Source organism: Pinus tabuliformis, chromosome 6 (assembly GCF_031772625.1).
Source record: "Pinus tabuliformis cultivar Carrire ecotype Pingquan chromosome 6, CPIR1, whole genome shotgun sequence".
Classification (NCBI taxonomy): domain Eukaryota; kingdom Viridiplantae; phylum Streptophyta; class Pinopsida; order Pinales; family Pinaceae; genus Pinus; species Pinus tabuliformis.
The window spans coordinates 1,903,107,026-1,903,131,993 of NC_142292.1; positions in this window are offsets into that span (position 1 = coordinate 1,903,107,026).

A 24,968-nucleotide genomic window follows, 5' to 3' on the forward strand; every position below is an offset into this window, starting at 1 on the left:
TTTCCGGTTTTTCTGGCTTTTCTAGTGTTTCCAACTTTTTTGACAGTTTCGGCTTTTTTGGCAATTCCAGCTTTTTCGGCAGTTCCGGCTTTTCCGGATTTTTTGGGTTTTCCAGCTTTTCTGGCTTTTTCGACGTTTTTAGCTTTTCCGGCAGTTTCGGCTTTTCCGGATTTTCTGACTTTTCCTGCAGTTCTAGCTTTTCTGGCTTTTCCGGCAGTTTCGGATTTTCTGGCTTTTCCGGCAGTTTCGGATTTTCTAGCTTTTTCGACTTTTCCTTAGGATCTCTCCTCCTACTAAAACCCAAAGACAAGTAGAGAGAGGAAGATATCTAAGTGTGTGTAGAAATGACTTGAATTCCTCTTCTATTTATACTAAAACGTAGAGGTTGAATAGACATGACTATTGGGCTTCTGAGCCTACATAAGTTGCTGGCCGACTTAACAATTTGTCCATAACATAAATAAATTCATAACTTCATAAATACTTATCGGAATCAGATGATCTTTAGATCAATCCTACACCTCTCAATGAGAGGGATCCAATAAAAATATCAGCTGCCATAAATAATATGGCCCACATGGAGTTTGGTCCTAGTTGCCAATTTTAATAGAGTGGGTGTCCCTTCTTGTTTTGGTCCCAAAGAAGAATGGAAAGTGGAGGTCTGTGTGGATTACAGAGAGCTAAACAAAGCCACTAAGAAAGACCATTTTCCTCTACCTTTCATTAATCCAATCTTGGATGGTCTTGCAGGGAAGAAGTTCTTCTCTTTCCTGGATGGATTCAATGGTTATAATCAAATCAAGATCAGCCCAAAGGACCATGATAAAATGACCTTCACTTGTGTTTGGGGTACCTTTGTTTATAGGGTCCTTCCTTTTGGATTATGTAAAACCTCTGCCAGTTTTCAAAGGGAAGTTCAAGCATCTTTGTTGAGCTAGTCCATAACTATGTAGAAATCTATATAGATGATTTCACTCCCTATGGGTGTAATTTCCTGGAGAATCTCTCTAACTTGGGGAAAGTATTAAATAAGTGCATTGAAATGAACCTATCACTTAGTCCCAATAAGTGTGAATTCTTGATGAATACAGGGGCTGTTTTGGGTCACTCAATATCTTAGGAAGGACTACAAGTGGACCCAGATAAAATTGCCATCATAAAAAGGGTCCCTACTCCTCAAAAGTGGAGGGATGCCAGGAGTTTCTTGGGCCTAGATGGATATTTTAGGAGATCTATCAAAGACTTCAGTAAAGTAGCCTCACCATTGTTTGTACTGCTGGCCAAGGACTCTGAATTTTGCTGGTCAGAAAGTTTCCAAGAGGCCCTAGAAATATTGAAGGACAAGTTGACTACTGCACCCATACTCAGAGGCCCAAATTGGGATCTTCCTTTCCACATCCATGTTGATGCATCTGACAAAGCTATAGGAGTAGCTCTAGGCCAGATATATGACAAGTTTCCTTATGCCATTTACTTCATTAGCAAAAATCTGTCCAAGGCTGAATTGAACTACACTGTGACTGAAAAGGAACTCCTAGTTGTTGTCCACTCCTTGAAAAAATTCAGACACTACATCCATGGTTATCAAACCTTTGTGCATATTGACCAGGATGCTATCAAATACTTAATGAACAAACTTGAAGTGAATGCTAGAATTATTAGATGGTTGCTTTTATTATAGCAATTTGATTTAACTGTCATTGATAAGCCAGGTAAAGAAAATGTAGTTGCAGATTTTTTCTCTGGACTTGATTTTCCTGCAGGTGAGGAAGGAATGGTTGATGATTAGTTGCCAGATGACCATTTATTTACTATTTTAGTTCTCTCTCCATGGTTTGTTGACATAACGAACTACCTAGTTGCTACAAAGTTCCCTCTAAATCTGTCATCTAGGGAGAAGATCATGATTGTAAGGAAGAGCGTCCCATTCACTTGGATTGGGGTAAATCTCTTCAAGTTGGGCCCAGATCAAATTTTCAGGAGGTGTGTTAGGGAGGAGGAAATCTTTGACATCCTTCTAGTCTATCATGATGGGCCTTGTGGAGGTCACTTTACAACCAAGAGGATAAATTTCAAGGTACTGCAAGCTGGCTACTACTTGCCCACATTCCACCAAGATGCAAGAAGATACATCAGTCGATGTGATCAGTGCCAGAGGATGGGAAAATCTACTCCCAAGGATGAAATGCCCTTGCAACCTCAGGTGACTTGTTGACAGTGTTGGAAATTCCAACATTCAGGGGATCACCCTGGTATGAAGTCCCAACTAGACCTCACACCGTTTGGTGTGGGAGTCCCATCCGGTACGACAACCCGATTTCCATTATCTTAAAGATTTGCCTCAACTCTTTCTTGTCAGCACAGGAGAGTGGTTTTCTTTGCCTTCTGAGAAGTGAGGTTCGCGTGCCTGGTGATTGTAAATGTCACTTGTGTTAATGGTTCTTTCACCGTAGAGGGAGATGGTGGGAGTGAGTCCCAAGTCGGTTGGGAGTAGTCCCAACTACGCTAGGAACACAAAACACAACAAGACATGCACAAATTCCAATGGAACAATCCACACAGAAGAGGTAGTCACAACACACAAGGGAAGATAACAAGTATAACACTCAACAGATTAGTCCGTGCGAGTACAACAGTTGTTATATCAAGTTTTATGTGAAAGGTTTGTCTGATGTCCGAGAGAGTAGTAAACATGGGCGAGACATCGTTAACAACATATAAAATACATTTTTATTAACATATATGTATTACAACAAGTGAATTAGTTCAAGTGTTAAACACAGGTTAAAACAACATGCATTAAAAGTGTTCAAGATTAGTCTTACAATAGTTAAAATACACGTGTGAAACATGCTGGCCTGTTAGCAGGCTTCTGAATTAAGCGAAAGTTCCAAGACACATCGTTACACCATACATCACTAACCCTGTGAGCGGGGCGTTGGAGCGACTACTTACTCCTCAAAAAAAAGATTACAGACTCTCAAGGCTATGTGGGAGGAGCTGAGGTGAAAAGTCCTTTGGATGTACAAATGAGGGGGTATTTGTAGCCAAGGGTGAAACTGACCCTTGTGGCTGTTCAACTACCCTCATGACTATTTGACTTCACATGACTCTTCATACAACAAGTGGGTCTCTTGGACTTCCATGTTACATTACATTGATTAACAATACAACTCATGGTAGAGATGTGGATGACATGACTCATGAAAAGACTCGACATGACAATGGTGGTACATTCGTGTTGCTGCTGGTGTGCATGTCGAGCTACAGTGCTACTGGGTGATGGTCGTCCTCATGGTGTGTCACATCTTTACCTCTGCATGGAAAAGTGCACGGAGTCTTTGATGGTCTTTGGTTCGATTGATGTTAAATTCACACATTGCTCCTTGCTTGTATGTTGGTAAGCTCGACAGGTTCATCCATTCGCGAAAGGTGCATGTTCGTCCGTTCGTCTTTCCGTGAACACATATTACATGTTTTCTCATCTGTCTATCCATGAACACATGTTTGCATGATCATCCATTCGCGAGCACATCTCTTTGCATGCATCATTTGTTCGTCCGTTGGTGAACACGTCCTTCTGCATGTGTTCCCTTTATTTATCCCATCCATTGTCGTGCCATGTTTGTTTGTATACCTGTATGTACAGTAACTCATGACAAGACAACATCAAATCCATAAACCTCCTAGTCTACCATGATGCACGATTGTTTCAAATGTAGGTGACTGGGAGAGGAGACAAGGTTGCGAGCTAGGATGGAGGCTCCGGGCACTGCTGATGAAAGCTGTGTAAGAGTCGTTGGGTGATGAATATGGGCAATCCGGATCGACAGTGACTTTTCGCGGGGTTCGGCTTAGCTGGAGGACAAAACTACGCAGTTTTTGGGAGGAACAACCTGGGCTGCGGGAAGGCTGGGCAGGCAAAATTTGCACAGCTTTTGGAACGAGTGGTCAGCAAGATCTTGGCAACCAGAACTGCGCAATTCCTGAGGGTAACTGGCAGTCAGCTGTTAGGTCATTGGAAGCAAAAACTGTGCAATTCTTGAGGGGAACTGGCAGTCAGCTATCAGGAGCTTGGCAGAAAAATACTGCACAGTTCCTAGAGGGAACTGTCAATTAGCTGCTGGAGGTTGGCAGCAAAAACTGTGCAATTCCTGGAGGGAACTGGCAGTCGGCTGCCGGGAGCTGTTGGGGGGGAAAACTGTGCTGATGTTGGGAGGCTGGCCTGCTGATCACCTCTGTGTAGTTTCTGAGCTGAGTGGACTACTGGGAAACAGATGACTTGCTCATGAAAACTGCGCAGTTTTCTGGGTGAGAAGCCGGTCGACTGACTGGAGGGATGATTGGAAAAATTGCGCAATTTTCTGAGGGAGATAGGGACGAGAACTAGGTGTATGTCCGGCCTGTCTCAACATTTTTCTCAGTGAGTGGAGCGGGCAAGGTCTGTAGCCTCTGCGCAATTTTTTAGGGGAGTCAGTCCCGGGGTGGCTGCTGGGTCAAATTTCTGGTTGACCAGCATGAAGGTTGATTGATCTGCTTGCAGGTAGCACAACTTGAAATGGCTTGCTTGGTGCTTCTGCAGTGTTCTAGGTGATAGTCGATGGAGGGGTGATGGTCTGGCTATCAGAGGGGAATTCGGTTGTCATAACTTCAACAAAGTGACTAAGTGTGTGAACGAGTGAAAGATGCATATGTGATCTTGCAAACACACACTTACATGACTTGATGACGAGATGACTCAAACCATCTAGACATGCATGCTCAACATGACTAACCAACGGTGTGAGCATCAAGCGCAAAACTTGTGATTTATCATCCGTTGACCGTGACGACGCTTGCGCGACAGTGTATGTGACTTTGTGTGTGAGCGCGACGAATGTTTACATAGTGAACACAACATGTACACACGAAGCGAAGATCTTGAGTATGACTAGAACATGGTCGCAAGCATGACATTGACATCAACATGCAAAAGCTATCGATGGAATGATCAAGCAAGGTGGGTGCGAGGACTCACATGAGCTCATGGAGTGAACCCGAGTGCATGCAGTCATCAAGTAAAACTCTCAAAGGAGGCTCTGAAATTGGATGCATGCCAAAATTTTGGAGGGTGGTTGTAGCCGCTTCAACACTTGGTGACACACTGGTAGAACTCCAACTTCTTTGTTTCGGTTCATTTCTAGTACAGGGCCTTGGTCTCTTGAGGAGTATTGAATCGCTCTACGGGTTATTTTGGCTTCCCCACTTGCCCCATGCACATACATGGTTCACCTTTTTCCAACTCAGTCAAACACAATCAAAATTTCAACTTGATCACAGTGTTTCAAAATCGAGAAGGGTAGTTTAGCTCGCGAGTTGAAGATTTTCAGAGTATAAGTTTTCATCTCTGGTGTTGCTTTGCTGCCAGCAGGTTTGGACAGTACTCGAGAAGAGTCACGTAGGAACACACACATTGCTCCACTACTAGCGAGCCTGGTCAGTACCCCGGTGGAGTTGCATGCTTCACCTCTTTGCGTAGGAAGCCTTTCTCTTCTTTCACCTTTGTATTTTTTAAAGAGGACTGTGCATATGCACATATTTATTTTTGGGGCGGAAGATGGATCCCAACTTATTGAGAGCAGAAGAGGTTGTTCCTTCAGAGAAGCATGTAAGACCTCTAACATAGGTTTGCTCATTTAGATTTTCCCCTTCTCCTTTTCTACTAGTTGGATGAGCTTGAACACAGAGAGCAGAAAGCTAAGTACAAGCATGAGGCTTTCCAGTGTGGACACAGGTTGATGGTTGGACCAAAATTTCCCTTGTGGATGGCTCATATTTTCCATTAAGACTTCATCGATCGAAGGTTATAACCAAGCACAGAGAAGACGGACACAATACTAGCCAAGTGTTGCAGTGTCACAAGTCTCTTCATATCTCAGCCACATACTCATTCAAAAGCCATAATGCAGTAGTTGGTAGCACTTATTTCCAGAAACAAAAATAGTAAGGCATTAAGCAAACCAAAAAAATGAAAACAAATATAGTAAGAAAAACAAACAAAGTGAAAACAACAATAAGCAAGCAAAGCAACCAAGTCAACAAGCAAACAAACATGCAAACCAGAAAGTAATGACAAGCGAAATGAAAACACTACTCCTACTCCTACGTTAAATGGTTGCGGTTACATAAAATGAAATTTCCAGTGAAGCCACTATAGGCATACCTGACCTGCAGTCACAAAGATACGAGCGATTAAAATAGATAAAAAATAGTGTGCAACAAAAAATGAAAAGACTTGAAAACTTGCACACGAGAGAGAAGGTCTCACCTGTGGGCGGAAGAATGTGTTACAACCACCCAACACACACGCTTACCTCTTCCGTGACTACCGTTTTTCAACAAACCGCGGAGGGCTCTTGTGAGTGTGTGTTGTTCTGCACCAAGTTCCTTAGCGAGTGCGAGGAAGGACTGAAGCTTGTTACCTGCAACATGACTTGCCAAGTAAGATTGTTCTAGCCGTTCAGTGATTGGATCATAAAATTTGTGATGGCTGTGTTAAAAGATTCATGATCTTTTAGAAGATGGATTCTTGATTCGAGAGAGGGGATCATGATGAGAATCTGATACAAATAAATAGATCTGGTCGTTCTCATCAGTCATGTCAAGACAGTGAGGGCCTGCCATAGCCATCAACGCAAGCCGAGGTGCCTCACTTGCTTGACAAAAATCTAAAAATAAACATGTTACACAGTGAAAATCATAGTGCGCGAAGCAACTGTCATTGGATGTAATGTTGGGAAAATGATAAACTACATGACAACCACCCAAGGTAGAAGAAAAATCAGACCAATCGATCAAGATGGCAGATTCCCAATTTTACATGAACAAATAAAATTTTTGAACAATTGTGCGAATTCTCTGAATGAGGGAACCAAGTTTGTTGTCCGCTAGACATGATAGAACACCCACCTGCAACTGGTGAAAAAGTGCACAGGCATCAATGTAATCACATAAATGTATAAAGGATGCCAACACTGTGAATGTGTGAAACGATTTGGGCTGTGGTGAAATGAGAGTAACTTGATTCATGTGATAGGTTGTGCGCTCATCATCACACAGGGAGATTGCTAGTGTGATGAGTGGGCAGATATGACGTACGAAATTTGTAAAAAGAACAAGGAGCTGATTACGAGAGAGAACATCCGATAAGTATGATTCCAGATAAAGATAGTCTTTGAGATGATCAAATTTGTTGTCCCATGAGTGAATGTGGGACGGAAACTCCCAATCCGAATTGGATGTAAGGGAGGTGCATGAAAACGGACATGCAATAACGAACTCGTGGATTCGATCATTAGCGAAAATCTGAAATTTTGAAATATCACACCCATAATAGTAAATATTTTTTACCCGGGGATCCACGTTGAGTGCAACCATGCAGATATATAGAATGTATGTGAGAAACAAGATCTGATTTGGTTGGGTGGATTTACCAGAGTTGCGAGGTCTTGACATAACCATCAACGGATGTTGAAGTTCCTCGAATCCCTAGCACGTCCCAAAACTTTCTAGAATTAAAAAATTGCATTTTGAGATGTGAACCAGATCATGCATGGCTTGAGGATGGCTATTGTTACTGATTTCAAAACTGCTCTTAGGATGACAACCATCTCTGTCATAGGCTTCATCAAAATTTTCAGCAAGCTGACTTGACGAGCTGTCTTCATGCAACACACAAGATGATGACGAGTGGGAAGAGTCATGTGTGTTGAGACTATTTTCATCGTGGACAACCTCATTGCCTTGTGTCGATCGAGGAGATAACTCATGGGATGAAGAATCAAGAGAACGTGGAATATCTCTGACGCATGTTGATGCGCTATGAATGATAGGACACATGGGAAAGTGAGGTGCAGAGGAAGCTTCGATATGGATGTCTGCTTTGACTAGTGTGCATTCCAAATCTGAGTTAGAGTGTACATGAGATGAAAATAGATCATATGATGTTCTTGGGCGTTCATCACAACATATGGAAGCATGGGAGTGATGAAAACCCAAGATTGGAGGTTGATCAAAAGAATTGATTGTGCATGATGATTCACCAAGATTCACGAATCGAGAACCGATGAAGAATGGAGGCTCAATGTTTTCAGAGGAATTGATTATGACTTCATCGTCCTGCTCCTCCGTTTGTATGATGAGACTGCCTTACACATGACTGCAACTTGAGCCAACAGCTTGAGAATCAAGAGAGTTCACACAGCTAGCTTGTGAAGCAGTGTAGGTTTTAACCCTGTACAGAAATTACATGCATACGAATACTATAACACAGAAAATAAACAATGCGAGAGCATAACACATAAAACACATATACACAGAGATTTTCCCCTGGATCCCAAAACCGGGACTACCAACATAATTTTTCATTATATTCCTTTTAATGTTACAATACATATTTATACATGCCGAAACATCCAATACCATGGATCGAAAACCATCGTGTCCAAAACCATGTGCGAAAACCATGCACAAAACCATAGGTAGGTTCGCCCAACCTAATATAGGGTCCAATTTTTTTTTTCCCTGGGATGCTACCCCGAACGCCGTAGAGGGGGACTAACCGCCCCCCTCAAACCCCCCCGCTGTGCAGTTGGCACAACGAAGGGGGTCTCCCCCCTGCTAACCTCCCTGTAAACTACGTGGGTTAGGCATGGAAAGAATATAACACAACCCAACATTCTCCCACTTGTTGTTTTCTTTCCACAGAGGGCCACAGGAGAGCTTAGTCATTTATCTAGCCCTGAAACACCCATTGTTTCTTTGCACTAAGAGAACTTCTCAGAGCTAACAGATTTTGTCAATGCATCTGCAATATTCTTAAAAGTGTCCACCTTTACCAACAACACCTTTTTATCTTCTATCATATCCCTCACAAAGTGATATTGAACATCAATGTGCTTTGTCTTTGAATGATAGGCAAGGTTCTTTGCCAAGAAAATTGCACTTTGGCTGTCACAGTCTATCCTTATAGCTTTGTGTACTAGCCCCATACTTGAACACAATCTCTACAACCAAACTACTTCCTTTCTTGCATGAGTTGCCTCCATTTATTCTACCTCTGTAGTTGATAATTTCACTACTGATCGTTTCTTACTCATCCAGCTGAATGCACCTCCAAATAGGTTAAACACATACTCACTTGTAGATCTTCTCTAATCTAGATCTCCAGCCCAGTCTACATCAACAAAGCCACGGATATCCAAAACTCTGTCCAATCCTGGTATTCCTTGGTAGCACAAACCATAATCACTAGTGCCACGCAAATACCTGAAAACCTGCTTCACTGCTGTCCAATGCTCCTTTCCCAGTTTTGACATAAACCTGCTCAATACTCCCATTGCATGTGCAATGTCAGGTCTAGTACAAACCATCACATACATTAGGCTACTGATTGCACTTGCATATGGAACACGGGACATGTCCTCTTCCTCTTCTTGTGTCTTGGGACACTGTTCAACAGATAACTTTACACCAACATGAATAGGAACCTTCACCGGTTTACTATCCTGCATATTAAACCTCTGCAGTATTGTCTCGACATACTTCCTTTGGTTTAACCAGAGCTTCCTCTTTGCCCGATCTCTTTTAAATTTCCATGCCCAAAATATAGTTTGCAACACCAAGATCTTTCATGTTGAATTTGGAGGACAATTGGGTCTTAAAATCATGGATAATTTCTTTGTCATTTCTAACCAGCAACATATCATCCACATACAAGACCAGATAAATAACATGGTCACCATTAATTTAAAATACACACAGTGATCTGCTTTGCTTATGGTGGAGCCAAGTCCCCGTATAAATGTATCAAATTTCTGATATCACATCCTTGGTGACTGTTTTAACCCATACAGAGACTTTCTTAACTTGCATACCAATTCTTTCTTACCCTTCACCGCAAAACCTTCAGGTTGCTGCATGTAGATCTCCTCTTCCAGATCCCCGTAATAAATTTTGTCTTCACATCCATCTGTTCTACCTCAAAATCAAAAGCAACAACAATAGATAAAAGTAATCTAATAGAATCTACCTTGGCAATAGGAGAAAAAATATCACCAAAATCAATTCCTGGCACCTGGGAATAACCTTTTGCTATCAACCGAGCTTTGTATTTCTCCACCTTTCCTTCTGCATTTGTCTTCTTCTTGAACACCCATTTGCTGCCAATGGGTTTCCTTCCAGCTGGAAACTCCACTAGATCCCAAGCCTCATTTTTGTGCAAAGATGCCATTCCATCAACCATGGCCTCTTTCCAGAGTTTGCCATCCTTTGAATCTACTGCTTCCTTCACAGTTCTAAGATCATCATCAGTAATAGATAAAGCAAAATTCGAACAAAAAGCAGATGGACTATACCTTTCTAGCTGCCTTCTTTCTCGAACTTATCTTCTCACGCCCGAAGTTTGTGGCTCTTCATCTTCCGATTCTTCCCTCTTAAGGTCAAACTCTATCTTCTCAGGTTCCTTTAGTTGGAGTTCATGTTTAATAACATCTTTCACCTCTCTGAACACCACATCTCGACTGTACACAACCTTCCTTATTACTGGGTTCCAAAGCTTATAACCCTTTAAACCATCCTTATACCCAATAAAGATGCACTTTTCAGATTTACTATTCAACTTGGTTCTTTTCTCCTTTGGAACATGTACATATGCATCACATCCAAATACCCTCAAATGTGAAAGAGAGGGTTTCTTACCAGTCCATACCTCTTGTGGAGTCTTATCCTCCAATGCTGATGAAGGTGATCTGTTAACCAGGTAACATACTGCCTCCACTACCTCTGCCCATAATTCCTGTCCTAACCCGACACCACTGAGCATGCTTCTTACCCTTTCCATCAACGTCTTGTTCATTCTTTCTGCAACTCCATTTTGGTTAGGTGTGTATGGAGTAGTCCTTTTTCGTGCTATACCACACTTTTTACAGAATTCTTCAAATTCCTTGCTGCAAAACTCTCCACCGTTATCTGACCTCAACAATTCTTCTCTGTCTGGATTTCCACCAGAGCCTTAAATTCTTTAAACCTGTCAAAGACTTCAAATTTCTTCTTAAGGAAATATATCCATGTATTCTTTGAGAAGTCATCTATAAATGATACATAGTACACAAACTTACCCAGTGATGGAACCTTCACGAGTCCAAACACATCACTGTGCACAAACTCTAATATCTGTTTCGCCCTCTTACCACCAGAGGGGAAACTCACTCAATTCTCCTTCCCATATACACAATTTTCACAGAAATGAAAATCCAGAGAGCTATTACTCATACCTTCTACCATACCTTTACCATGAAGTATTTGAAGGCCCTTCTCTCCAATATGTCCAAGCCTTTGATGCCACAACATGGTCTTCTCTCCAGAGACCACTAGATTTTCTGCTCCACTTTCAGGAACCACAGAACTGTTGCACCCATTAACAACAATGATACCGTGTAGCTTGTATAGAGTTCCAATCCGAACTCCTCGCATCAATACCAGTGCTCCCCGAACCATCTTGGAGGTATCCTTCTCGAACACTATTTTTACACCTGCATCATCCAACTTTCTTACAGAAATCAGATTTCTGGCCAATGCAGGAATATGCAAAACACCCAGAAGTGTTCTAACCCTTCCACCTTGCAACTTCAACTTTACTTTTCCGCAACCAACGATTCTAGCCTTCCTGTCATCCCCTAAGAAGAAATCACCACCGTCGTATTTATCGTACTCGTAGAACCACTCTCTATGGGGAGTGAAGTGAAAGGATGCACCTGAGTCAATCAACCATGCCTCATGATCTACATGTGTACTTGAAGAAGCCAAGTACACATCCCCACCTTCATTGGAGGTGGTTTTTGCCTCTGCATAAGGAGCATCATCAGATCCCTTTCCTTTGTCAAGAGCTTTATATTTACAGTCCCTTTTGCAGTGCCCTTCCTTTCTGCATTTCCAGCAAACCACCTTTACAATTTTTCCTAGAGATTTAGATCTCCCACTGGATGACTTATTTTTGTTTCTGTTCTGGGACTGTCCTCGTACAAACAAGGCATCACCATTCTGGCTTTCCATATTTTTCCGTCTCATCTCCTCCGTTAGCAAGGATGAGACTATTTCATCAAACTGCAAGGAATTTGCATTGCTACCAATTGCAATAACCAGACTATCCCACAAATCTGGTAGAGAACACAACAAACTAATGCAGTTATCTTCATCTGGAATTTTAATAGCAACAGATAATAATTGACTTACCACAGTATTAAATGCGTTCAGATGTTCTGTCACCAAGTCTCCATCTTTCATCCTCAGGTTATACAACTTTTTACGTAGGAACAATTTATTCACCAGAGACTTATATTGGTACAAAGTCCCTAACTTGTCCCACAAAGCCTTACTTGTAGCTTCTCCTAATACATTCAACAATATTGAATCTGACACACACAATCATATTGTGCTCTTTGCCTACTGATCCAACTTCTTCCATTCTTCATCGGACACTCCCGTTGGTTTAGTACCCAGATCTACCGCTATCCACTGATCTTTATCCACCAATAGATCCTCCACCTTGAGTTTCCACAACTCAGAACTCTGACCATTAAATTTCTCGACCTCTATCTTTTCATTGCTCGCCATCTTCTTTCACCACCAGAATCGATCCCACGGATCTCCCACTGAACATGGTCTACCACAGGCCTGAGAGAAACCCCTCAGCAACAAAGGCGTCCCCTTGAAGCCAAAACAACTCTGATACCAAATGTAGGTTTTAACACCGTACAAAAATTACTTGCATACGAATTCTAAAACACATAAAATAAACAATGTGAGAGCATAAAACATAAAACACATATACACAAATATTTTCCTCTGGATCCCAAAATCAGGACTACCAGATTGATTTTTCATTATATTCCTTTCAATGTTACAATACATATTTATACATGCCGAAGCATCCAATACCATGGACCGAAAACCATCGCATCCAAAACCATGTGCGAAAACCATGCACAAAACCATAGGTAGGTAACATGCTGTCTCCACCGCCTCTGCCCATAATTCCTATCCTAACTCAGCACCACTGAACATGCTTCTTGCCCTTTCCATCAACGTCTTGTTCATTCTTTCTGCAACTCCATTTTGCTAAGGTGTGTATGAGTAGTCTTCTGTCGTGCTGTACCACACTTCTTACAGAATTTTTCAAATTCCTTGCTGCAAAACTCTCCACCGTTATCTGACCTCAATAATTCTTCTCTGTCTGGTTTTCCACCAGAGCCTTAAATTCTTTAAACTTGTCAAAGACTTCAGATTTCTTCTTAAGGAAATATATCCATGTATTCCTTGAGAAGTCATCTATAAATGATACATAGTACACAGACTTACCTAGTGATGGAACCTTCATGAGTCCAAACATATCACTGTGCACAAGCTCTAATATCTGTTTCACCCTCTTACCACTAGAGGGGAAACTCACCCAATTCTCCTTCCCATATACACAATTTTCACAGAAATCAAAATCCAGAGAGCTATTACTCATACCTTCTACCATACCTTTACCATGAAGCATTCGAAGGCCCTTCTCTCCAATATGCCCAAGCCTTTGATGCCACAACATGGTCTTCTCTCCAGAGACCACTAGATTTTCTGCTCCACTTTCAAGAACCACAGAACTGTTGCACCCATAAAAAAAAATGATACCTTGCAGCTTGTATAGAGTTCCAATCCGAACTCCTCGCATCAATACCAGTGATCCCCGAACCATCTTGCAGGTATCCTTCTCGAACACTGTTTTTACACCTGCATCATCCAACTTTCTTACAAAAATCAGATTTCTGGCCAATGCAGGAATATGAAAAACACCCAAAAGTGTTCTAACCCTTCCACCTTGCAACTTCAACTTTACTTTTCCGCAACCAACGATTCTAGCCTTCCTGTCATCCCCTAAGAAGACATCACCAACGTCATATTTATCATACTCGTAGAACCACTCTCTATGGGGAGTGAAGTGAAAGGATACACCCGAGTCAATCAACCATGCCTCATGATCTACATGTGTACTTGAAGAAGCCAAGTACACATCCCCACCTTCATTGGAGGTGGTTTTTGCCTCTGCATAAGGAGCATCATTAGATCCATTTCCTTTGTCAAGAGATTTAGATTTATAGTCCCTTTTGCAGTGCCCTTCCTTTCTGCATTTCCAGCAAACCACCTTTACAAGTTTTCCTAGAGATTTAGATCTCCCACTCGATGACTTATTTTTGTTTCTGTTCTGGGACCATCCTCGTACAAACAAGGCATCACCATTCTGGCTTTCCATATTTTTCCGTCTCATCTCCTCCGTCAGCAAGGATGAGACTATTTCATCAAACTACAAGGAAGTTGCATTGCTACCTATTGCAATAACCAGACTATCCCACAAATCTGGTAGAGAACACAACAAACTAATGCAGTTATCTTCATCTGGAATTTTAATAGCAACAGATAATAACTGACTTACCACAGTATTAAATGCGTTCAGATGTTCTGTCACCAAGTCTCCATCTTTCATCCTCAGGTTATACAACTTTTTCCGTAGGAACAATTTATTCACCAGAGACTTATATTGGTACAAAGTCCCTAACTTGTCCCACAAAGCCTTACTTGTAGCTTCTCCTAATACATTCAACAATACTGAATCTGACACACACAATCATATTGTGCTCTTTGCCTACTGATCCAACTTCTTCCATTCTTCATCGGACACTCCCGTTGGTTTAGTACCTAGATCTACCGCTATCCACTGATCTTTATCCACCAATAGATCCTCCACCTTGAGTTTCCACAACTCAGAACTTTGACCATTAAATTTCTCGATCTCTATCTTTTCACTGCCCGCCATCTTCTTTCACCACCAGAATCGATCCCGCGGATCTCCCACTGAACAGGGTCTACCACAGGCCCGAGAGAATCCCCTCAGCAACAAAGGTGTCCCCTTGAAGCCAAAAAAACTCTGATACCAAATGTAGGTTTTAACACCGTACAAAAATTACCTGCATACGAATTCTAAAACACATAAAATAAACAATGTGAGAGCATAACACATAAAACGCATATACACAAATATTTTCCTCTAGATCCCAAAATCGAGACTACCAGATTGATTTTTCATTATATTCCTTTCAATGTTACAATACATATTTATACATGTCGAAGCATCCAATACCATGGACCGAAAACCATCGCATCCAAAACCATGTGCGAAAACCATGCACAAAACCATAGGTAGGTAACATGCTGTCTCCACCGCCTCTGCCCATAATTCCTATCCTAACTCAGCACCACTGAGCATGCTTCTTGCCCTTTCCATCAATGTCTTATTCATTCTTTCTGCAACTCCATTTTTCTAAGGTGTGTACGAGTAGTCTTCTGTCGTGTTGTACCACACTTCTTACAGAATTTTTCAAATTCCTTGCTGCAAAACTCTCCATCGTTATCTGACCTCAATAATTCTTCTCTGTCTGGTTTTCCACCAGAGCCTTAAATTCTTTAAACTTGTCAAAGACTTCAGATTTCTTCTTAAGGAAATATATCCATGTATTCCTTGAGAAGTCATCTATAGATGATACATAGTACACAGACTTACCTAGTGATGGAACCTTCATGAGTCCAAACACATCACTGTGCACAAGCTCTAATATCTGTTTCACCCTCTTACCACTAGAGGGGAAACTCACTCAATTCTCCTTCCCATATACACAATTTTCACAGAAATCAAAATCCAGAGAGCTATTACTCATACCTTCTACCATACCTTTACCATGAAGTATTCGAAGGCCCTTCTCTCCAATATGCCCAAGCCTTTGATGCCACAACATGGTCTTCTCTCCAGAGAACACTAGATTTTCTACTCCACTTTCAGGAACCACATAATTATTGCACCCATCAACAACAGTGCTACCTTGCAGCTTGTACAGAGTTCCAATCCGAACTCCCAGCATCAATACTAGTGCTCCCTAAACCATCTTGCAGGTATCTTTCTCGAACACTCTTTTTACTCCTGCATCATCCATCTTGCTTACAAAAATCAGATTTTTGGCCAATGCAGGAATATGCAGAACACCCAGAAGTGTTTTTAAATTGGAAACTAGGGCCAAACTCCATGTGGGTAAACTTATTTATGGCAGCTGATATTTTTATTTGATCCCTCTCATCGAGAGGTGTAGGATTGATCCAAAGATCATCCGATTCTGATAAGTATTTATGGAGATATGAATTTATTTTGATTATGGATTTATTATCTAGCCGACCAGCAACTTATGTAGGCTCAAGAAGCCCAAACGTCATGTCTATTCAACCTATATGTTTTGGTATAAATAGATGAGGATTTGAGGTCATTTGAGACACATTCTCCAGGTGAACTCCTCCTCTCCACGTCTTCAGTTTTTGGAGAAGGAGAAGACACATAAAGAGAATACGTTGGATGCCCTAGCTGTAGATATAGCTGTAGTAGAAAGAGTCGCAGTCCATACGCTATGATGAGGGCACATCCACGCAGTAGATGAGGTCTTATCTACGCTGGCAAATGAAGATCTATCTACACGCCGTAATAAGAGATATTTACACGCAGTTCATGACAATGTGATGCCCTATACGCAACAATGGAAGAATTATACACTTAGTCAACGTAAGACCATATACGCTATTCATGAAACACGCAGTTCATGACAACGTGATGAATCTGCTCCATTGTGTAATAGAATACGCAGATATACATACGCAATAACATAAAGACTCTATACGTTCCTGGAGACAGTCTATACGCAGCCATGGAATATGCGGTCTTGGAAATATTCAAACGCAGTCATAAACCAATGCAGTCTTGAAGACTGATCTCACGCAGTCAACACATTGTTATGAAGACTCATTTTCAGGTCATACGCAGATACGTTGGAAGACCTTATACACTGCAATAGAAACCAAATGCACAACAATGGAAATAATACGTAGTTATAGAATCTATACAGCAAGGACAATCATGGAATCTGAATGCTATCAAGGGAACACAGCATCATACGTTGTCTAGAAGCCTCAATATGCAACGTAGTGTAGAGATGAATGATGTCAATAGGACGCAGCATCATACGTTGTCCAGAAACAACACAGTCAAGGGATGAACGAAACATTCATACGCTAAACCCTAACACGCAGTCAAATGTAGCCACAGTCTATACAGTCAACGTAATGCTCTCATCTTTTATACGCATGGGCAACATGAAGCATGATGATGGATAAGATCATGTACATGGGCAACATGATGATAATCATGATTAGTGTAGCATGTAGTGGTGCAGCAAGTGGACCAGATGCAGCACTACAATAGGTGAAGCCGTCACCTTGAAGAATCAGTTGAAGCAGAATGCCTTCAACTGATCTCATCATTATACGAAATGATCTATGCTAGATCTAGTCAAGTCAAAGTGTTGACGTCTATTGTAAATGTACTATCTTGTCTCTCTTTCTCTACTGAACTTTGAAGAACATAAAAGAAGAATTGATCAAGGGTTTCCCCACACATTGTGTGGTTTGTCCCTGGCTAGCGCCACATCTTGTGTCCTCTTGTCTTGGCTTGTCTTCTGCGATTTATATTGATGTTCTATCTGCAGTTTACTTTATGCTGATGTGATTGCTAATATGGAAAAAGAAATTAAATAAATTGCTCTAGCATAGAACACACCTAAAATTAACATGGTATCAGAGCTGAGGTGAAGACAATGCCCAAGCAAGAGTGAAAGAGCAATCACCAAAGATAGTTGGGACAAGACAGAAGGATCAATGGGTTCCTCATAATTCACGCAGAGTGAAGTTGAAGCAGAGAATGTTATCAGAATGACGTAGCAACCCTTATACAAAGGAGTGTCTGAATGGCAGAGATGCAGGTCAGCAAAGACTCGGTCGACTCTTCAAGGAAGCAAGGAACCCCAGGTAAGAAGAATCAAATATTGTTTCTGATAAGATAGAGAAGTGTTATCTTGTATTGGACGTCTCCTTCAGATTCTTTGGGAATCTGGAATATTTATTATAGTGCTTCAAGGCACTTCATCAGATAGAGGGGTGCACTCTCTAATTTGATAGAGATGGAAATAATCATGGGATTACACTTGGAGCCGATGCCACCTATCCCGAAAAGGGAATGGAAGTCAAAGGTTTTATGGTGGCATTCGTCAATGGAAAGGTACGTGTTTGAAAATTGATTTTTCGAAGATGTTTTTGAGTTCAGGGTTGTATCAAGTTGCAGGAAGTCCACTGGGGACCATGTCCATTGACACAGCACCAGAGGTTTGTGAGTCAGATGGTGACAGAGATGCCTGAATTCAAAAAGAGCATGAAGGTACATGTCTGAGATGTATCGAAGGAAAATCTTACAAGGGGACCATTTCCCCTCATGTAGCAGATCCACAGGTTTGGAACAACCCGTGGAGTTTGAGATTCATGAACAGGAATCTCATGTAAACAGGTGGAAGAAAGCCCTATATGGCTTGAAGCAAGACACCCCGAGCATAGTATGATAGGATCAAAAACTGTATGATGAAGCTGAGATTCACTAGGAGTGAAATCTATCCAAACCATCCGAAGGCTGTGGATGACAGACCTTTCATACCGACACCTATGTCTGATAGGTGCAAACCCTCTCACTTGTAGAAGTAAGAGGGAGTTGGATTTCAGATGTGAAAAGATAAACTACAAGCCTGTGACTACCTCGATGAAGTTATACGGTAGTGATGTCGGACCAGACTTGGGAAAGGTCTTGATGAACTTCCGTCCGGACATACGTCTTGCAGTTAACACGGGGAGCTCATATTTGGTTGAGCCTCAATGGATTTGTGCCAAGAATCTTCTGAGATGTCTTCAAGGCACAATCTCTCATGGATTGAGATACACTGTCGGAAATATGAAATTGCATGATTATACGAATTCTAATTACGCAGGTAGTGTGGAGGATCATTGGAGCACTTCTTAGTGTTGTTTCTCTTTGGATTTCACTTTGATATAATGGATGAGCAGGAAGCAAAAGTCGGTTGCCATAAGCACCACTAAGACTGGATACATATCTACGAGTATGATCTCTTATGAAGCTGCCTAGTGAGGGAAGCTCTTCAGTGAGCTGTTTGATCACATACCACTGTGATTCTCTGTGACAACCAGAGGTGGGATTTGATTATTGAGTAATCCCGTATTCAATGATTACTCCAGAAGATAGACATCAAATACTGCCTTATCTGGGATATGGTAAGTCGATGAGCAAGGAGGCTCCATCGCATTGAGATGATGTACAGGCCAGAGCCCCCGGGAAAGATCAAATTTGTGATTTTCCCGAATGACTTGGAGTCGTCGAGAGACCTTTGTAAAAGGGTCCTGCATGTTGTATACATTGAGCTCTGGGAGCTCTGGGGAGCTTGCGGTTCTTACTGGAGAAACATATGACCACAAGGTGACTCACCTACCCTTGGTAGTGCGCACTGGAACAAGATGATTCGCTCTCTTGTGGGACAAGATGATTTGCTCTCTTGTGGAACAGGATGATTCACTCTCCTGTGTAGCAGGATGATTAGTTCTCTTATGTGGCATGGATTGATGTGTTCTCCATGGCGACTGTAGCAGGATTGATGTGTTCTCCAGTGAGGCCTGGATTGATGTGTTCTCCATGGCAACTGTAGCAGGATTGATGTGTTCTCCATGGCGATTGTAGCAGGATTGATGTGTTCTCCTGTGAGGCCTGGATTGATGTGTTCTCCATGGCGATTGTAGCAGGATTGATATGTTCTCCTGTGAGGCCTAGATTTATGTGTTCTCCATGGCGGCCTGGATTGATGTTTTCTCCATGGCGATTGTAGCAGGATTGATGTGTTCTCCTATGAGGACATGATTGATTAGTTCTCCTATCGAGGCATCCTACCCATGCAGTCAGGGACTCATGGGAATTACCTCTCATCTGATCAATGAGCAGGGAAATGAAGTTAGGGACCATAGTAGTACCGATGGACGCATTGCTGTATCTACCGTACTCCCTACGCTAGGATGACCTCCATTGATCTGGGATCAATGATACTGGTCTGGGACCAGTGGTAGGAGTTGTACCATACTATGACGCTGACTTTAGATCGGTTGAGACTGGTATGGGACTAGTGGTACATACTCTAAGACTGACTTTGTGTCAATGCAGGACTGGTCTGGGACTCGTGAGAGTGGTACATACTATGACGCTGACTTCGGGTTGGTTGAGACTGGTCTGGGACCAGTGGTACACTCTCTAAGCCTGCGATACCGGTCTGAGACCAGTGGTAGGAGTGGTACCCACTATGACGCTGACTTTGGGTCGGTTGAGACTGGTCTAGGACCAGTGGTACACACTCTAAGACTGACTTCGGGTCAGTGGAGAATGGTATGAGACATTCTCAATCAATTCTTCTTCTTCATAGTTCAGCAGAGCTAAGTTGAGCAGAGCCAGAGCCAGCAGAGCTGAGCAAAGCAGAGCAGAGCCAACAGAGCTGAGCAGAGCTAGCAAAGCCAGCAGAGCTGAGTAGAGTAGGGTAGAGTTGGGCAGAGCAGTGCAGGGCACTGATGGCAGAGATAGTACGGTCAGACTTATGGATCAGCGGATGGAGTTCTCCCTAGTTGAGAGGGAGTGTTAAATTGGAAACTAGGGCCAAACTCCTTGTGGGTCAACTTATTTATGGCAGCTGATATTTTTATTGGATCCCTCTCGTCGAGAGGTGTAGGATTGATCCAAAGATCATCCGATTCCGATAAGTATTTATGGAGATATGAATTTATTTTGATTATGGATTTATTATCTAGCCGACCAGCAACTTATGTAGGCTCAAGAAGCCAAAACGTCATGTCTATTCAACCTATACATTTTGGTATAAATAGATGAGGATTTGAGGTCATTTGAGACACATTCTCCAGGTGAACTCCTCCTCTCCACGTCTTGGGTTTTTGGAGAAGGAGAAGACACATAAAGAGAATACGTTGGATGCCCTAGCTGCAGATATAGCTATAGTAGAAAGAGCCGCAGTCCATACGCTATGATGAGGGCACATCCACACAGCAGATGAGGTCTTATCTACGCTGGAAAATGAAAATCTATCTACACACCGTAATAAGAGATATTTACACGCAATTCATGACAACGTGATGCCCTATATGCAGCAATGGAAGACTTCTACACTTAGTCAACCTAAGACCATATACGATGTTCATGAAACACGCAGTTCATGAAAACGTGATGAATCTGCTCCATTGTGTAATAGAATACGCAGATATACATATGCAACAACATTAAGACTCCATACGTTCCTGGGGACAATCTATACGCAACCATGGAATATGCGGTCTTGGAAATATTGAAACGCAGTCATAAACCAATGCAATCTTGAAGACTGATCTCACGTAGTTAACACATTGTTATGAAGACTCATTTTCAGGTCATACACAGATACGTTGGAAGACCTTATACACTGCAATAGAAACCAAATGCACAACAATGGAAACAATACGCAGTTATAGAATCTATACAACAAGAACAATCATGGAATCTGAACGCTGTCAAGGGAACGCAACATCATACGCTGTCCAGAAGCCTCAATATGCAACGCAGTCTAGAGATGAATGATGTCAATGGAACACAACATCATACGCTGTCCAGAAGCAACACAGTCAAGGGATGAACGCATCACTCATATTCTAAATCCTAACACGCAGTCAAATGTAGCCACAGTCTATACAGTCAACGTAATTCTCTCATCTTTTATACGCATGGCAGAGAGTTGATCTGTGCTCCTGCTAGCTCATTAGTAATGTCTTGGCATCAATTTAAGGATGAGCTTCTCAATCGTTGTCATTTCACAGTTATCAATACAGTTTATATATAGTATTTATATGAAACTGTCATTATAATAATGTAGCCCTAAATGAAGTTATCTAACAAAGAGCATAGTGAAGATCTCAATAGATCCCATCATTGGAAAGATGCTGCTGTAACAACTTCAAAAGGTACTGCAAGCATGATCTCAGTAAAGGTGTAGCAATGGTGCAACTATGATGAATGATGCAGCGGGCAACATCATGTTAAATGAGATCATGAGCATGGGCAGCATGATGTAGATCATGGATAGCATGATCTATGGGCAACATAGTGATGAGATCATGGGAAGCATGATGTAGATCATGGATAGCATGATCTATGGGCAACATAGTGATGAGATCATGGGCAGCATGAGCATGATGATGCATGAGTAGCATGAAGCATGATGAGATCATAGGCAGCATGGGCAGCATGAAGCATGTTGATGGATAAGATCATGGACATGGGCAGCATGATGATAATCGTGATTAGTGCAGTGTGCATTGGTGCAGCAAGTGGACCAGATGCAACATTATGATAGGGGAAGCCGTCACCTTGAAGAATCAGTTGAAGCAGAATGTATTCAACTGATCTCATCGTTATACGAAATGATCTATGCTAGATCTAGTCAAGTCAAAGTGTTGACGTCTATTGTAAATGTACTATCTCTGTCTCTCTTTCTCTGCTGAACTTTGAAGAACATAAAAGAATAATTGATCAAGGGTTTCCCCACACATTGTGGGGTTTGTCCTTGGTTAGTGCCACATATTGTGTCCTCTTGTCTTGGCTTGTCTTCTGCGATTTATATTCATGTTCTATCTGTAATTTACTTTATGCTGATGTGATTTTTAATATGGAAAAAGAAATTAAATAAATTACTCTAGCATCGAACATACCTAAAATTAACATGGTATCAGAGCTGAGGTGAAGACAATGCCCAAGCAAGAGTGAAAGAGCAATCACCAAAGACAGTTGGGACAAGATAGAAGGATCAATGGGTTCCTCATAATTCACCTAGAGTGAAGTCGAAGTAGAGAATGTTATCAGAATGACGCAGCGTCCCTTATACGAAGGAGTGTCTGAATGGCAAAGATGCAGGTCATCAAAGACTCGACCGACTCTTTAAGGAAGCAAGGAACCCCAGGTAAGAAGAATCAAATATTGTTTCTAATAAGATAGAGAAGTGTTATCTTGTATTGGTCCTCTCCTTCAAATTCTTTGGGAATCTGGAATATTGATTGTAGTGCTTCAAGGCACTTCATCGGATAGAAGGGTGCACTCTCTAATTTGATAGAGATGGAGACAATCGTGGGATTAGACTTGGAGCCGATGCCACCTATCCCGAAAAGGGAATGGAAGTCAAAGGTTTTATGGTGGCATTCGTCAATGGAAAGGTACGTGTTTGAAAATTGAATTTTTGAAGATGTTTTTGAGTTCAGGGTTGTATCAAGTTGCAGGAAGTCCACTGGGGACCATGTCCATTGACACAACACCGGAGGTCTGTGAGTCAGATGGTGACAGAGATGCCTGAATTCAAAAAGAGCATGAAGGTACATGTCTGAGATGTACCGAAGGAAAATCTTACAAGGGGACCATTCCCCCTCATGTAGCAGGTCCACAGGTTTGGAACAACCTGTGGAGTTTGAGATTCATGAACAGGAATCTCATGTAAACAGGTGGAAGAAAGCCCTCTATGGCTTGAAGCAAGACACCCCGAGCATAGTGTGAGAGGATCAACAACTGTCTGATGAAGCTGAGATTCACTAGGAGTGAAATCTATCCAAACCATCCGAAGGTTGTGGATGATAGACCTCTCATGCTGATACCTATGTCTGATAGGTGTAAACCCTCTCACTTGCAGAAGTAAGAGGGAGTTGGATTCCGTATGTGAAAAGATAAACTGCAAGCCTGTGACTACCTCGATGAAGTTATACAATAGTGATGTCAGACAAGACTTGGGAAAGTTCTTGATGAACTTCCGTCCAGACATACGTCTTGCAGTTAACACGGGGAGCTCATATTTTGTTGAGCCTGACTGGTTTTGTGCCAAGAATCTTCTGAGATGTCTTCAGGGCACAATCTCTCATGGATTGAGATACACTGTCGGAAATATGAAACTGCATGATTATTCGAATGCTGATTAGGCAGGTAGTGTGGAGGATCACTGGAGGACTTCTTAGTGCTGTTTCTCTTTGGCTTCTGCTTCGATATAATGGATGAGCAGGAAGCAGAAGTCGGTTGCCATAAGCACCACCGAGACCGGATACATATCTACGAGTATGATCTCTTATGAAGCTGCCTAGTTAGGGAAGCTCTTTAGTGAGCTATTTGATCACATACCACTGTGATTCTCTGTGACAACCAGAGGTGGGATTCGATTATTGAGGAATCCCGTATTCAATGATTGCTCCAGTAGATAGACATGAAATACTACCTTATCTGGGATATGGTAAGTCGATGAGTAAGGAGGCTCCATCGAATTGAGATGATGTACAGGTCAGAGCCCCGAGGAAAGATCAAATTTGTGATTTTCCCGAACGACTTGGAGTCGTTGAGAGACCTTTGTAAAAGGGTCCTGCATGTTGCATACATTGATCTTTGGGAACTCTGGGGGGCTTGTGGTTCTTACTGGAGAAACATGCGACCACAGGGTGGCTCACCCACCCATGGTGGTGCACACTGGAACAAGATGATTCGCTCTCTTGTGGGACAAGATGATTCGCTCTCTTGTGGAACAGGATGATTCGCTCTCCTGTGTAGCAGGATGATTAGTTCTCCTATGAAGCCTGGATTGATGTGTTCTTCATGGTGACTATAGTAGGATTGATGTGTTCTCCTGTGAGGCCTGGATTGATGTGTTCTCCATGGTGACTATAGCAGGATTGATGTGTTCTCCTGTGAGGCCTGGATTGATGTGTTCTCCATGGCGATTGTAGCAGGATTGATGTGTTCTCCTGCGAGGCCTAGATTGATGTGTTCTCCATGGAAATTGTAGCAGGATTGATGTGTTCTCCTTTGAGGCCTGGATTGATGTGTTCTCCATGGCGATTGTAGCAGGATTGATGTGTTCTCC